This window comes from Typopeltis vanoorti, chromosome 14 (genome assembly GCF_054136105.1).
Source record: "Typopeltis vanoorti isolate ZY-2024b chromosome 14, IOZ_Tvanoo_1.0, whole genome shotgun sequence".
In the NCBI taxonomy this organism is placed as follows: Eukaryota; Metazoa; Arthropoda; class Arachnida; order Uropygi; family Thelyphonidae; genus Typopeltis; species Typopeltis vanoorti.
This window is the reverse complement of record NC_143562.1, coordinates 27,156,027-27,171,460: the sequence shown is the minus strand read 5'-3', so window position 1 is coordinate 27,171,460 and position 15,434 is coordinate 27,156,027. Positions and strand designations below refer to the sequence as shown.

The window sequence follows — 15,434 nt, the reverse complement described above, 5'->3', positions numbered from 1 at the left end:
ATCATTACTGAACATGAAATATGTATGACTTTTTTTTTGCTGTTTTTTTCCTTTTATCTTACTGCCTGCTACTCTTAATCTATATTGTATTTGTATATATGTCATTGTTAATCTCTACAGATTCCACTTCTTATGTGGAAAAGCATATGAGTTTGGCAATTATTCATATAAGATTTTTACAGCATAACCCATAGTATATCACAGAACAAAATAAATAGGATAATTTATTATCTTATTTATCATTTCATTTCACAGAACATGTCAGTAAATTAATAAATTATCATGTTTATTTTGTTCTGTGTTTTACTGTGAGATTGCCACAAAAGTTAACATGAAAAGATTTTCTCTAAATTTTTCTTATATTGCTGCAGCCTATTTTGCATTAAGTATTTATGTTCTTGCAATTTCTGAGACCTATGTAATATACAAGCAAGGTATCCAGTATTATACTTGCTCACAAGATTCAGTTGAAGTTTAAAATTCTTCAGCTAAATCTTGAAAATGTTACTGGCTTCCTTCTTTGTGTTAATCAAAAGATAACTGTACCGCAGTGTTAAGTAATAAACTTATTATTTCTTATAAATAATTTACTATATTGTGGTCACCTGAAATCTTCATTAGTTTAGCTTACTTTACATGAAGTGTGGGGGAAAAAAATTTTAGATGAGAGGGTATTGTTAATTTGCAGTGGCTTACATTGTTTGAAATAGTTGAACAAGATATGTGTAATGATCAAGCTGCTTCATCATTCTCTAGGATCTCTTATTTTAGTCCTTTGCTTATTTTGTGAGCTGTTTTTGCACTGCTGTAACAAACTTGTCCATGATAGCAAATTTACTATTGCATACTATCCACTTCAGTCCAAATCATTGTTAGTTACCTAGCTGAAATATATAGTTCACTCACCCAAAGAGTTTTATGTATGTATGCACTCTGGATCCGTCCTAATCAATGAGCATCATGTGGGAAGTAGTTCAATAAAAGCCCTCATGTGTTGTATGGATGGTGCAAAAAAGTTGAGACAGGAATTAATGTACTATTAGAATTTAATTAAATCTATCAAGTTAAATTATGCCTAATAATAAATAGTGAGTGGTGGTATAATACAGTTTCCAGTTGCAGGTTTCTAATACTCTATCTAGACTAATCATAGTAATCAAAGGACCTAAACAAAGATTACAAATTTTAGTTTTAAAATCCAAAGTGTTTTTAACATGTGAAGCAGATTTTTCAGTGAAGCTAGATAATAACATAGACAAGTACTTAGAAACCTTACATGTAGGACAGCCATTGCAATCTACTGCAGGTCTTAATAGAACAGCAGGCTTGTGGATCATTAGAAACCCATTTAATCTGGGAGGATGAACATAAAAGATCTTCGGTTTTTTCTTGAATTTTTCATTCCATCTGGAGATGCTTAATTTTGCTGGTAATTGGATTAGACAAGAAGGAATGATAAGTAGAAAAATCACAAAGCATTAAGAAAATCATCCTAAAACATTATCTCCTATCTTGTATAACTACCACTTGTTCTTGTCTGCCCTGGTAATAATAAGACTATTGTTTCTCTTTAAATATCTAAGAACTTTTAATTCCAAAAGTGTTAAGTTAGGGTGGCAGTTCTCAGAAGAAACTAAATGTAGTCCTCTGTCTAGGAGCAGTCTGGCTTAGCTGAACATGCCATCCAGAACAAACAAAGCGCTTTGAAAAAAAAATCAAGCTTTTATATATATATATATATATATATATATATATATATATATATATATATATATAATAGAATGCTTATACAAAGAGAGGTGAGGCCTTCTACATATTCCAAATTTAAACAGATATGATGGCCTTCATTTATCCCCTTTATGGGAAATATTTTGATATCAATCTTCTGTAAATTCCTAATCATTGTCTTATTGTATGTGGATGTTATTTTAATTAGGAATTTGTTGGCTGTTTACTGTCTTGCACTGTGGTGGCATTTTTAATTGTTCCGTTATCATTGTACTGAAGTGAAAATTTTATCTACTAAATTTGTTTTCACTTAAGTTTTTCTTTCTATTTTCAACAAACATGATAGCTTCCATACTTATTCTGAAACAATGGTATGTGGATAACAGATGCAGATGAGGTTGTTCAGCTAATGAGTGCCCATTTTGCTAAATGCTATCAGATACCTGGTGTCTACATGTGGAGCTCAATGCTTTCTCTACACTGGATGAAAAAGCTCAAGTGTATGAAGATTAGTTACCAGAGCTGTTGCATATACTGAATAAGAATTCAGCATTAGAAACTGGTGAGATATTGGCATGGATGCTGAAAGAGTGTTTAGCTGAACTGGTTGCCATGCCTTTGACCTGGCTGTGTAATTGGAGTCTTTGCACAAGGAAGATTTTTGCAGGAGTACAAAGAATGTATGATAATCTCATTGCACAGGAGTGGTGCAAAGACTGATATGTGTGACTACTGACCCATCAATATCTCTGGAGTAATGTTTGAAGATTTTGGAAAAGTTGGTAATACCTCACATACAGAAATAAGTTTACCAAGAGAATGTCATATTTGAGTGCTTGCTCACATTTCGTAAAAATGTCATGGTTGAGTTAGACAAGGGGGAATGGATATATACATTGATGATTTGGAGTTTGCTCAGGCTTTTGACAATGTGGAAGATTGTTGCATAAATTGGTGGATATGGGATTGGATTATAAACTGTTAGTTTGGATAAGAAAATGGCTGACTTACAGATATCAAAAAGTGGTATATGGGGATGTAAATCTGCATAACTGTAAGTGATCAGGGCTCTGTGGAGTCCAGTCAATTGTGGTGATCTTCATATCCGCAAACCACACAGTTACAGCAGCAGCAGCAGCCTTATGAAATAGTGCATTGTCTTTGCTGAAAGAGACAATGGTTAGTTCCATAGAAATGCCATCAAATAAGAAGCATTGCAATGTCTAGAATATGCAAATATCTTTCAGAGTTCAATGTTTGTGGCACCCCAAAGAGGCCCAAGGCCAAACCAAGGAAATATACCATCACACTACTACCTCTGAATTTCACAGTTGGGATTATGCACTCTGACAAAAGACGTTCACGGGCATCCACCATCCCCGTCCATCTGCTGATTAGAGGGTCTAGCATGAGTCATTGCTTCATAACGCAGTTTTCCAAGCATCCACATCCCACTTTACACACTCTTTGCATTATTGAAAACAACATTGCATGTTGACTCAGGTAATGTGGGGCTTGCATATTGCAATCTTACCATAGAAATCTATGTTGTGAGCCTCAGTTCTGAGTTTTTGTGCAGATTGGCATTCTAGTTGTTGCCTGGAACTTCTAGTTCATTCTACAACATTCTAGTTGTAGAATGAACTAGAATGTTATAGGCAACAACTAGAATGTCAACAACATTCTAGTTGTTGCCTAATCAAAGGAGATTAGGCAACGACTGACATGTTGAATCACATTCAACATGTCAGTCGACAAATGGTGGTTTTTATATTATCCTTTGTAGTACCTATGGTCATGTTCAGTCAGCATGCTTGGTTGTCCACTGCAGATGCAACTTGCAGTTGACTCCCTACACTTCCATCTCAGTATGGTATTGCTGATTGTTGACCTGTGACTATGATGGCCCAGTTTGCCAGATAAGCCTGCAAAATGACATCCTGTCACAATGCCTCTTTCGAATTCTGTCAGTTCCCTTCTCCCAGCCATTTCACCCAGACACAGTTGCACTGATTTGGGAACATCATATTCCTCCAATTTATATGGACTACAGACATGTGATTTGTTACGTTTCGCGATGCATCTTGCCCATGGGGGGATGTCTGTTGACTTCTTTCCAAGCAGTGTATATTATGTATTTTATTGTACGTGATAAAGTAAAATTTATCTTCACTTCTTGGGAGCTGATATTCAATGCATGCAGATATGTAACTATATTGTGCCTGCACTTTTAGAATGAAAGAATCAAATGTTTATAGTTTGCTTAATTTTGAAATTTTCTGATGTATACGCTGTTTCTTTGGAGTTTCTATGGAAATAAGCTTAATCAGTTTAATTTTCATACATGCATCATTATTGTGCTCTAATATATAAACAATAGGTCAATTTTGTATCATTTTATAAATAAGGATTTATAAAATGATACTGAATTGATTGATATATATATTTTTTAATTATGCAATTGTTTATTGATACTAGATGTATTTCTTTTACATGTTTTGCTGTCTATATGACTAATAGCATCATCAGGAGGTTACTTAACATAAATAAAAATTGGCAAAAAATTTAACATTTTCTGACAGCAGTTAATGTCTATAGTTGAAAAGACTAGAATGATAGTCTAATTGTGCATATCATTAGGCATATTACATGCAGTCTCTCCACTGTTGTGTAAACTCTGTATGCGATTGCTGGCATAGGAAAGGTCTGTAATTTTACACGTTAATTAATGATTTCCAGATGTCGTGAAGGATCATTCCTTGATTTCTATTTAGTGTGACTTTTGAGCCAATGACTTCAGAGGACTTTTTGACAACCTGTCAAAACAATTCTCTTCTAAGTATAGCATGGAGGATGTACGCTAAGAGCCCAATTGTTTTCTTCTCGTTTGTTTTCAACATTGTCCATATGTTCTTTGTTGCAGATTTTGAAACTTTTCCCAGTCTGACCATCCCACAAGAGCATGGAATTCTGTATACACCCAGATGTTTATGAAATGGAAAACCTTGTGTTTAGGGGAGCATGGATTGTTTTGTGAAGTATTGACTGGTTTGAATGCTGTTCTGATGTTGACTGCCTTTGATATTTTCACTATTTTTCTTGATGCATTGCCAACTTAGTTCTGTAAGTTGGCAATGCATCAAGCCATACCTTTTGTAATTAATTTCTGTGTTATTATGGGGTGATTTGTCAGAAATTAGAAGTTTTAGTACACTTTTTTCAGTATCCATTTCAGAGGAACTGATGAAATAGGATCTGAAGTTCTTGTTTATGTTTGATGTCATTATTTTTTGGTATGTTTAAAGCTCTATTTTTCAAATTTTTGATTATACCTAATTTTTGTTGAGGGTGATGGAATGAGCCTGTGTGGGTCTCTTTCCAATGGACTTCTAATGATAATCCTCTAGCAATGTTTTTGTTGACAAGGATATCTAGGAATGATAATTTTCTGTTCTTTCTCCTTCTAATGTGAATCTTATTTTTGGATGTCGATTATTTAGAGAATATAGAAAAATCTTCCAGGTCTGTCTGGATGTGTTTCCAGACAATAAAGATGTCATCCACATAACTTCACCATACATATGGTTTTAAAGTTAACTGTTGTATAGCTGATTCTTAAAATTTTTCCATGCATAAGTTGCCAATAGAGGTGAGTCCATCGCAAGACTTATATTTGGTAGTAAAATTTTCCTTTCCAAGTGAAGAGACGTGTGATGTCTGGAGGAAATAGGTTTTGAAATATATCTATTGATTCTTCAACAGGGATATTGATAAATAATGAAACTACTTCTAAACATATCTGATAAGGAAATTTGAATGTTTGAAAGTTTATCTACAAAATGCTTAGAGTTTTTTAAATACGAGTCTCTATGTCCTATATGAGGGTTGAGGAGGTTAGATAATTTAGAGAGAAGATATATTGGAGAGCTTCTGCCATCAACTATTGGAAGTAGAGGGAATGTCTGTCTTCTGAACTTTGGGCACACCATATAATCTCAGAGTGATCAGGTGTCTGGATTTCATTTGTAAGTACTGGAGATTAGATCATTTGTTCTTAAGAGTGACCACCAAGTCGGATCACGATCCATTTCCTAATACATGGAAGAGTCCAATAACATGGAGTTGATCTTGATGCCATAGTCGGCGCTGTTTATATCGACTGTTGAATTCCGTTAATCTGCCTTTAGTATAATGATTTCATCATTGTTACATAAATTTTTCAAAGCTGCTTTCTCTAAAGATGTGAAATTATTTTTTTCTGTGTGACTTTTTAATAGAACTGAAACACTGATGATGAACTGAACCGAGGCACTGTTAGTCATAATAGGCAGCAAAACATGTAGAGGAAATGCATCCAGTATAAATAAACAATTGCATACAAGTTAAAATCTGGTCATAAGCTGTTTGTAAATGTTATTTAGGTGATTCTATATTTTTACAAAGATTATGTAAGAGTGGCAAAGAAAAGTAATTGATCTGTAATTGTTACATTTTGGCACATCACCTTTTTTATGTATATGGAAGATTTTGCCTATTTTCCAAACAGAGGCTAAGTTAAAACTCTAATATAAAATTTTAATTAATATTGAGGTGTAATTTAAAAGACATACCTGGTTGTATATTTTTGGAAAGTGAGGATGACAGTAGTATTTGGAGCAAAACTGGATTGTGCCATGAACATGTAGTAAGAATGCTGTTGATAATAATTCATAAATAAGACCAGTAAACAAGGAAAATGAATAAAATGGACTACATTTTAAAAAGGAAAGTTTTGAAAACTAAAAATTAAAGACCGAAAAGGAACAAAAATTAGTGAAATGTATACAAGACCATCAGCATGACTGTAGTGCTGACAGTTTTGTGAGAATCATCGTCAGATGATCAACAGCACAAAACTGACTATGAACTGCCTTGTGGTTAAGATTATCTTAAGAGGAGTTCAGTTGGTTTTGAGAGTAATGGGAGGTGTTTGGGTGGTCCAAGATTAATGGAGAGTAATACTTGTTTTGTTTAAATTGCTAAGAGGACAAAATTAGATAGGATGTTTTATGTTTATAGCATCTTAATTGGTTCTTAATCGCTAGAGATACGGAACAACATAATTTGGTTTCATTATCTTGGAAATCATTGATGGTAACTTTGTCTATTTCAGAAATGTGTTTAGATTGTATTGTGTGCCAGTAAGGTTTCTACAGTGGTGAATTTTTTGTTAATATTATTGGTGTGTTTTTGTTTGTGTTTCTTTTTTAGTAATGGAATGTAAGTATTCCAGTATTTGGGATGTTGCAATCTTGATTTGATAATGTTCCATGAAATGTGATTTTTAATGCCAAATAGTGGATCCAGTGTAGCAGGTATTGCATCTTGATTGGCAGTTAAACTTATAAACTATGCGTGTGTGGATTACTTTAAGAATGCTGTTCATGAGTGTCCGAAAAGCAGGATGTCCAAAAGTCTGAAACCAGTGGCAAAAATATGTTTCTTTATTGATGAAAAATGGCATTAACAGTAAATGAAAGAATGGAAATAGTCCTTAGTGGTCATCAGGGATAGGTCCAGAGGGAAATGGTGGACAAGTTTAATGCCAGACATCCTAAAAGGAATCCAATCATGCTCAGCACATTTGGGAAACTGATGAAGAAATTTAGAGACAGGATCTGTTGCTGACAGCCTCAGTTTGGTCATCCTTCTGTAACCAAAGGCACTCAAAGTAGAACTATTGCCACGCTTCATGCCAGCTGTTGGTTCCATTGGTTCCAGACTTTTCAGAACCCTGACTATTGCAGGATTCTGAAAAGTCTGAAAGTCAGGGTTCTGAAAACCAAAAGCAGAATTATTTGAGCAGTGAGACAATGCATTTATTGCTGAAAGAAATATGGAAAAGGCTGGAGCAGTATTCAAAGAATGAGAATGGACTAAGGTAACAAGTAAAAGCACAATTGAAATTAGCTAAAAACTCCCAGTTTAACAAAATGGCAGAGAATGCTGCTAGATAGAATAATTACAGAGGACTATATTAAGTTATTCATAAGATGGGTAGGAAGAGAGAGAATGGAGTGGAGGCATTAAAAGATAAAGATGAGAACACCGTTGAAGGACAAGATGCCATCATTCCAAGGTGGGTGGAGAATTTTGATGATCTTTTAAACAATATTCATTCTTGTGATCCACTTCCTAATTTGATATTAATCCCATTACACCATCTTAGGTTATTATTGGCCATAAGTAAATTAAAACTCATAAATCTTAAATACTTGCAGAAATGTTAAAAGAAGGTAGGGAGATTATATATTCACCCTATTATCTTCTTTTAGTCAGACTTGGCTGATTGAGATCATCAGAACACAGAATGATAAGTAAATAATTATTTATTAACTTATTGCTGATATTTTCAGCAATAAGTTAATCTTCAGAGCACAAAAACACATTTTGTCACAGTATGCAAGACCACAATAACATGGTGTAACAAAGAGACTAGTTTGAAAAATTGTAACAACAACACAAAGATTAAAGTCCTAATCAGGCACCTTCTATGTTAAAAAAAAAAATATATAAATAAATTAAAAACAGAGAGGGAGAGAGAGAAAGCAGGTACTAGTTATGTCTTAAGATGATTGCCTCCCAAATCATAGGCAAAATTTATACAGCCATATTTGTTGAGATTCAGAGTATGTTTCAAGGCTTCTGTTGCTTCTAAGAACAATCTCTCTTACTTGTAAAAGCTTCTGTGTAGTACTTTTGTTTTCTTCCAGTTGATCATGTTTGCAGGGGTATCCAAAGCATGGTCTACTAGGAATAATAATTAAATAGCCAACGCCAAAAAATCCACTTTACAATGGAACTGGAACTAATAACTGTCTGCCCTTCCTGGATACACTAATCACACGTCTTCCAGATGGTCCCTTATCATTCTCAATTTTTAGAAAACCACACATACAGGGAGATATTTACACAAACAATCACACCATCACCCTCCTCAACAGTATGGTATCTTAAAAATGCTAACCCACAGACAATAAGCATCAACTATGCACTGTATTCAGACCATGTGTCAAATTAGCAACTCTCATCCGTTCACCCAAAGACAGCATCTCTCCTTTATCACATCCAGGAGTCTACGAAGTACTCCGCTCGTGTGATCAAGCTTACTACATTCAAACAGGAAGAACTGTGGACATCTGCATCAGTGAACATAAAAGATACATCCAGCAATATCAATATGGCAAGTCGGGCCTAGCAGACCATGCTTTGGATATCCCCGCACACAGGATCAACTGGAAGAAAACAAAAGTACTGCCCAGAAGCTTTTACAAGTCAGAGAGATTGTTCTAAGAACCAACAGAGGCCTTGAAACATACTCTGAATCTCAACAAATATGATTGTATAAATTTACCTAAGATTTGGGAGGCAGTCATCTTAAGACATAACTAGTACCTGCTTTCTCTCTCTCTGTTTTTTTTTTTTTTAAACATAGAGGGTGCCTAATTAGGACTGTAGTCTTTGTGTTTTGTGTTGTTGTAGTCTTGCATATGACAGACTGTGTTTTTTGCTCTGAAGATGCTGGTTATAACACCAGTGAAATATCAGCAATAAGTCAATAAATAATTATTTACTTCTCATTCTGTGTTCTGATATATACTGTGAAAATTAAACAACATGTACAATGAACACATAAGCCTTTCTACACTACTTCACTAGAAGTATTTTCTAGTGAAGTAGTGCACATTCTTTATGATAGAATTTTCTATCATAAGAGGCATAAGCCAATGTGCCTCTGTCTGCAAAAGATATATTTGAAACTTGAAGATTCTATATTGTGGTATATCTATTATCCTCAAGGAGAGGATACAGGATGTACCTGCCCATCATCATGGGGAACCATGTCCCACTTAATGCTGACATAGAGGCAGTTGCTATTCGCCTCTCAGTAGGATCTCTTATTACAGTAAGCTGCATCTCTTTACTGCCTGCTGCAAATGTTTCTCAGAATGACCCCTTGTGTTGCTCTGGAGCATTTGCTTGAGAATGATAGCCTTTCCCCTCTTAAGACAAGTAGAAAGGCTTATGTGTTGGCAGTTCTTGTTGAATTTTGTATAATGGTTTTAATTCACAACACAAGATAGTAATAAGAAAAGAAATAATATATTTATTTGCTTAGTTGCTAATATTTTGCTGGTTGTGTGCCTGTCATCTTCAGGGAACAGTTTAAAATCGTAACTGATGACACAAAGAACTAAAGTCCTAATTTTATTATTGAATAAAAAAAAAAGTCACTGAGTATTAATTTGATTATAAAATAACTGTCTCTTAGATTTTTGGGAAATTGGTATAGCCTTACTTGTTGAGGTTCGGGAAATGTTTTATAACTGCTACTGATTCCAAAAAGGGGGGGGGAGAGAGAGAGAGAGAGAGCTTGTCCTTAGGTGAACAGTTGAGGGTTGATATAAGGTTTAAATGTGGTATTGAGCTCATATTTATTAAGCATTCTGGGTATCTTTTCAGATACTCTTCTCTGAATATGTCGGATAGTAACAGTTTTGCTGTTGGCTAAAAAGTGACAAACGTAGATGAATTCACTGGTAAGGGAGTATTGTTTGAAAAAGGTAGCTCTGGCTCGGTATGTTAGTGTTTTTAGCTTACTGTGTTGTTTGATCTGGTTCAGAATACAACAATATACAGAGGATTTGAAATCAGAAGTGATGATCACTTAGTTTTAAGTGGAATGAAAATGAAAAATATGTAAGAAAGTTTTAAAAACTGTTAAAGTTGAATGACTTTTACATGTAGACTCAAATGTACAAGAACCAAACTTAGTCCTAGAAAAAAAGAAAGCTTATTGAAAGTTCCTAAGTCAGCAGTTGCTCTAACAGAATGCAGAAAAAATGTATGCGTGAAAATAGCTAAACAAAAGTCATGGGAAGGCTTCTATAAAAACACAGAAAATAAATATCAGGAAGTTTAGCAAAATGTTCTGGAGGCTATGAAAAAAAAGCTTAAAAAAGAAGAAAGAATCCTATAAAAGAAATTAAAGATGATTGTTCCATTCAAGAAAGATTACATGCTGAACTACAAAGCAGGAAATTATTACCAACTGAGGAATATACTGAGTTCAACACAGTGGTATCAATTGCTGGATGGGAAGAATATTGACAGTGCATGGGAAGTATTTAAAAAATACTAAGATGATGTAATATCAGAATGTGTCCTCAGGAGTTTAAAGAATGAATAGATTAGGAGCCAAATGGGTGTGTAATCTTATCAAGCAAGAGATTCATAAGAAAAGAATGATGTGGAAGGAACACAGTATCCACAAGGATGATGTCCATTATTAAAATTATAAGCAACAGGCCAGAAAAGTCGCAACTGTTGTACGGAAAGCTAAGTCTGAGTATGAAAAAAAAAAAATTGACTCTGCAAGCACATGATTAACCTGAAAGAATTCTATTGATGTGCTGCAAGTAAAAGAAAGAATGAATATGAAAGAATAACTCTACTGAATTCAGATGGTGTGAGGGTGACAGGTTCAGAAGAGGTTGTTCAACTAAGGAGTGCCCATTTTGCTAAAAGCTATCAACCTGGTGTATGCAACATTGAGCTTAATGCTACCTCTTCACTAGATGAATAAACTCAGGTGTATGAGGAGGAGGTATTAAAGCTGTTGCACAAACTGAATAAGAATTCAGCAATAGGACTGATGGGTTATCAGCACAGGTGCTAAAAGAGTGTATGTTCAGCTGAACTGACTATTCCTTTAACCAGGCTATATAGTTTGAGTTTCAGAACAGGGAATATTCTGCAGGAGTGGAAAGAATGTATGGTGATCCCGTTGCACAAGTGTGGTGCAAAGACTGATGTATCCAACTATCGACCAGGCAGTATCTCAGGAGTGGTAGCGAAGATTTTGAAAAAGTTATTAAGGCTCACATTCAGAAATGGGTTTACTAAGGGAATGTCATGTCTTAGCATCCTGCTCGCATTCTATAATAATGTTACCATTGTGCTAGACAAGGGGAAATGAATACACCATGATACGTTTAGATTTTCCTAAGGCTTTTGACAGAATACAGCATGGTAGACTGTTGCATAAATTGGAATGTGGGTTTGAATTATAGAATATTAGCATGGATAAGAGGATGGCTGACTGACAGATATCAAAAAGTGGTATACGGGGGATGTGAGTCTGCAAGATTTAAGGTAGCCAGTGGTGTATACCACAAGGATCAGTGCGTCCACTGTTATTCAGTCTGTACATTAATGACATTGGGGAGGATTTGAAAGGGATATACAGCTGTTTGCTGGTGATTCAAAGATAGGCAGGGTAATCAGGAGTGCAGCTGATATTGCAGTATTTGCAGAATGATTTGAGTAGGCTGGAATTGTGGGCATGGGAAAGTGAATGCAAGTAAATGTAAAGTCATGCACTTTGGTGCGATCAGATATCAAATGCCATATTATGTTGGTGGGATTATGCTTGAAGAAACCGATCATGCTAGGGATCTTGGAGTTGTTAGTAGATAGAAAGTTGAAGTTCATGGACCATGCAGAGATTGCAAATACAACTGAAAAGATAATTGCAGAGCTGAAAAGAACTTTGACATGTAAAGATGAGGATGTCATTTTGCTTCTTTATAAGGCTTTGATAAGACCTCACCTGGACTATTGTGCACAGGTTTGGCTTCTGGGTTTCCTTGATGATTCTGATATAGTGGAGAGAGTGGAAAGGAGAGTGTTAAAAATGATATTAGGATTGTTGAATGTATTGACTGTCTTCATAATACTGATTATAAGACAGATTGAAGATTTGTAGACTGCAGATACTATCAAACAGGAAAAAGAGGTGTGATATGATTAAAACTTACAAAAACTTCTGAAAAGGTTATGCAAGATTTTGGTTGCTGAAATTTTTGATTTTATGGAGGATGGGGAAAGGACATGAGGGCATCCTTAGAAGCTGAGAATGAATGCTGCTAAGAAGGGGGGGGGGTGAGATCTAGGTTTTTACTCACATAGAGTGGTGCATGATTGGAATGAATTGCCATTGAATGTTGTGTGTGCAAGCATGAATGAATTCAGAACAAGTATGTGGCCTCTTTAAACATATATATTTTTATATATATGTATAAAGATTCTTTATACGTATATATTCTCCCTTATGCTTTACTATATATTCCTCTCAAACTTTTTACTGGTTCTTTCCCCAGGCTTTTTGGTTGTTTCACTATGCCACATACATGAAAAAACTAAGTTTTCTTTTTATATACTTTATTAACAATACACACACACAAAATAAGGTTTTATTAAAACAGAAGTGATCCCTTTACTCCATCTCGCGCACACACACACACACACATTCATAATCTTAAAATATTGGGTCCTTTGGCATCAAATACAAGATATCTGCAAAGGCAGAAGTTAACATATCCTAGAGACCCAAACAAACATTCACAGAAAACTTGGCAAATATTGCTATGGAAAATTAGAACACAAGTTTCTCATCAATCCTTAGGGAAACAGCAGAACAAATTTTTCTTGCTCACAATCATACAAGAAAATAACAACTCATACTTGTATCCAACATGTCTTACTTAAAGCATATTTGGTTAAAATTTGGCTATCCAATACTGAAGCAGGAAACAATGTATATGGAATGCCAGCATTTTACTTGGTAACTGTCAGTTCCACACAAAAACAGTATTTTAATAATCTTTAGTCATAGAATCAAAAATCACAACAGTGAAGATATATAAACTTCTCAATAGGAATTTGAACACATAAGGAATCCAGAAAATACAGTCATTCATTCCTTATACTTTTCCTTATTTCTTAAAGGGGATAATTTCCAATTCTCCTTTATATTCTTCCATCTGTTCCTTTTTAATGCCATTTACATATAAATCTGTCTCTCTTTTATTTCTCTCTCTCTCATATTCATCAGCTGTTTGTTTTTCATATCACAGTCAAGCACATGCTTATTCTCTCGACTGCAACTGTGTGAAATAATGTTGTGGCAGCCAGGTATCACAAACAGCAAAGAGAAGGTTTTTTTTATATATATATATATATATATATATATATATATATATATATATATATATATATATAATTGCAAACCGGATACATTAGGTATGCAGTACTTGCATAACAAACATTTTGTTATGCAAACATTTCTCTGAGAAAACTTTGCCAATATTGCTCTGGAAAATTAGAACACAAGTTTTTCATCAATCCTTAGTTTTGCAGTGGCTATACTGCATAATTGAGATGGCCTTGTCAGAAGATTGAATTGATTGGAGTAGAGTTGTCATTGTTCAAATCCATAAAAACTCTATGGGTGAATTCTCCATGCTTGCTCCATAAGCATTCCATTTAGGCTTTTATTTTTGTAGACAGAAGACGTCTTAAGCTTGCGAGGCAATAATTGAGCTTTGCGTTGTGTATCGAAGGCCGATGCTTGCTCGTCTAGTCAAAGCTACCTTGGCTTGCTCGGTTGTGGGAGCTTCCAGAGTCTAGCTGCAGCACTGTGATTTCATGCGCGCGCATAGCCATTTCACGTCGTCTCACTCTGTTGCTTAAACAAAGGCCATTGTTTAAGCAACAGAGTTCAAATCCATAAAAAGTTTAAGCAACATTGTTCAAATCCATAAAAAAGGGGTATGGGGAAATAAAGCTGAATATGAGAATTACAGAGGAATCTATTACATGTTTCAGGTAAAATTTATGTAAACATACTTAAAAAGAGGCTAAGAAAAATTGTTGAAGAGAAACTTGGAGAAGAACAAATTGAGTTCAGGCCAAATATAGATTGTCAAGATCAGATATTCACTTTTTGATAAACACGTGAGAAATTATGGGAATTTAACAAGGATCTGCACTTAAATTTTGTAGATCTGAAAAAGGCATATTACAAGGTGCCTAGAGAAAAACTTTTCAAAATGCTACAATTATATGGGATAAATGGAACATTGTACAAGGCAATACATTACCTATATTTAAGTTGCAAGTCTGCAGTTAGAATTGAAGGATATACAAGAAGATAGTTTGATGTAAAATCAGATATAAGGCATGGGTGCACACTATCTCCATTCTTAATCATCGCTATATGGATTGCATTATGAAAGCAGTCATAATGCAATCCATATAGCTAAATATCATTAAACCTAATATTTGAATCAGATATGAAACTTAGTTCTCTGCTTTGTGCATATGATGCATATGATATAATCCTAAACACATCCAATGCAAGTCCCCAGGATTCTCTAACTAAATTGAAAATCTATGGAGAATCTATAGAACAAGTAAAATATTTCAGCTATTTAGGAACAAATTTTAATAAAGATAACAATTATGTATGGAAATATTCAGCAGAATAAGCACAACTTGTATGGTAGAGATAAATTTTCCAAAACACTAAACTAGCATAGTATATAAGATGGTGTTCAAAGCAGTTTTAAGTTATGACCTGAGTGTTGAGGATAGGAATAGAGCACTTGATCAGAGATTAGAGACCACCATTGATATGAAAGTTTTGAGAAAAATTAAAGGCCTGAACAGATGACATCAGTGACAGAATCATATTAATGAAGATATTAGGAAGGAAGTTGGCATTATTAGCATTCAAGAATGTATGAGCAGGGCTAATCTCAGGTGGTATGATCACTTAAACAGAATGGGAGTGGAAAGCAAAACATTTGTATGATGCCAAGATG

General features: G+C 34.6%; 1 protein-coding gene across 2 annotated transcripts in view; it reads left to right on the top strand.

Moving 5' to 3' along the window:
* LOC150099324 (PAX3- and PAX7-binding protein 1-like) overlaps positions 1–15,434 on the top strand; it is a 291,434-nt gene that overhangs the window by 214,999 nt on the left and 61,001 nt on the right. The window lies entirely within an intron of this gene.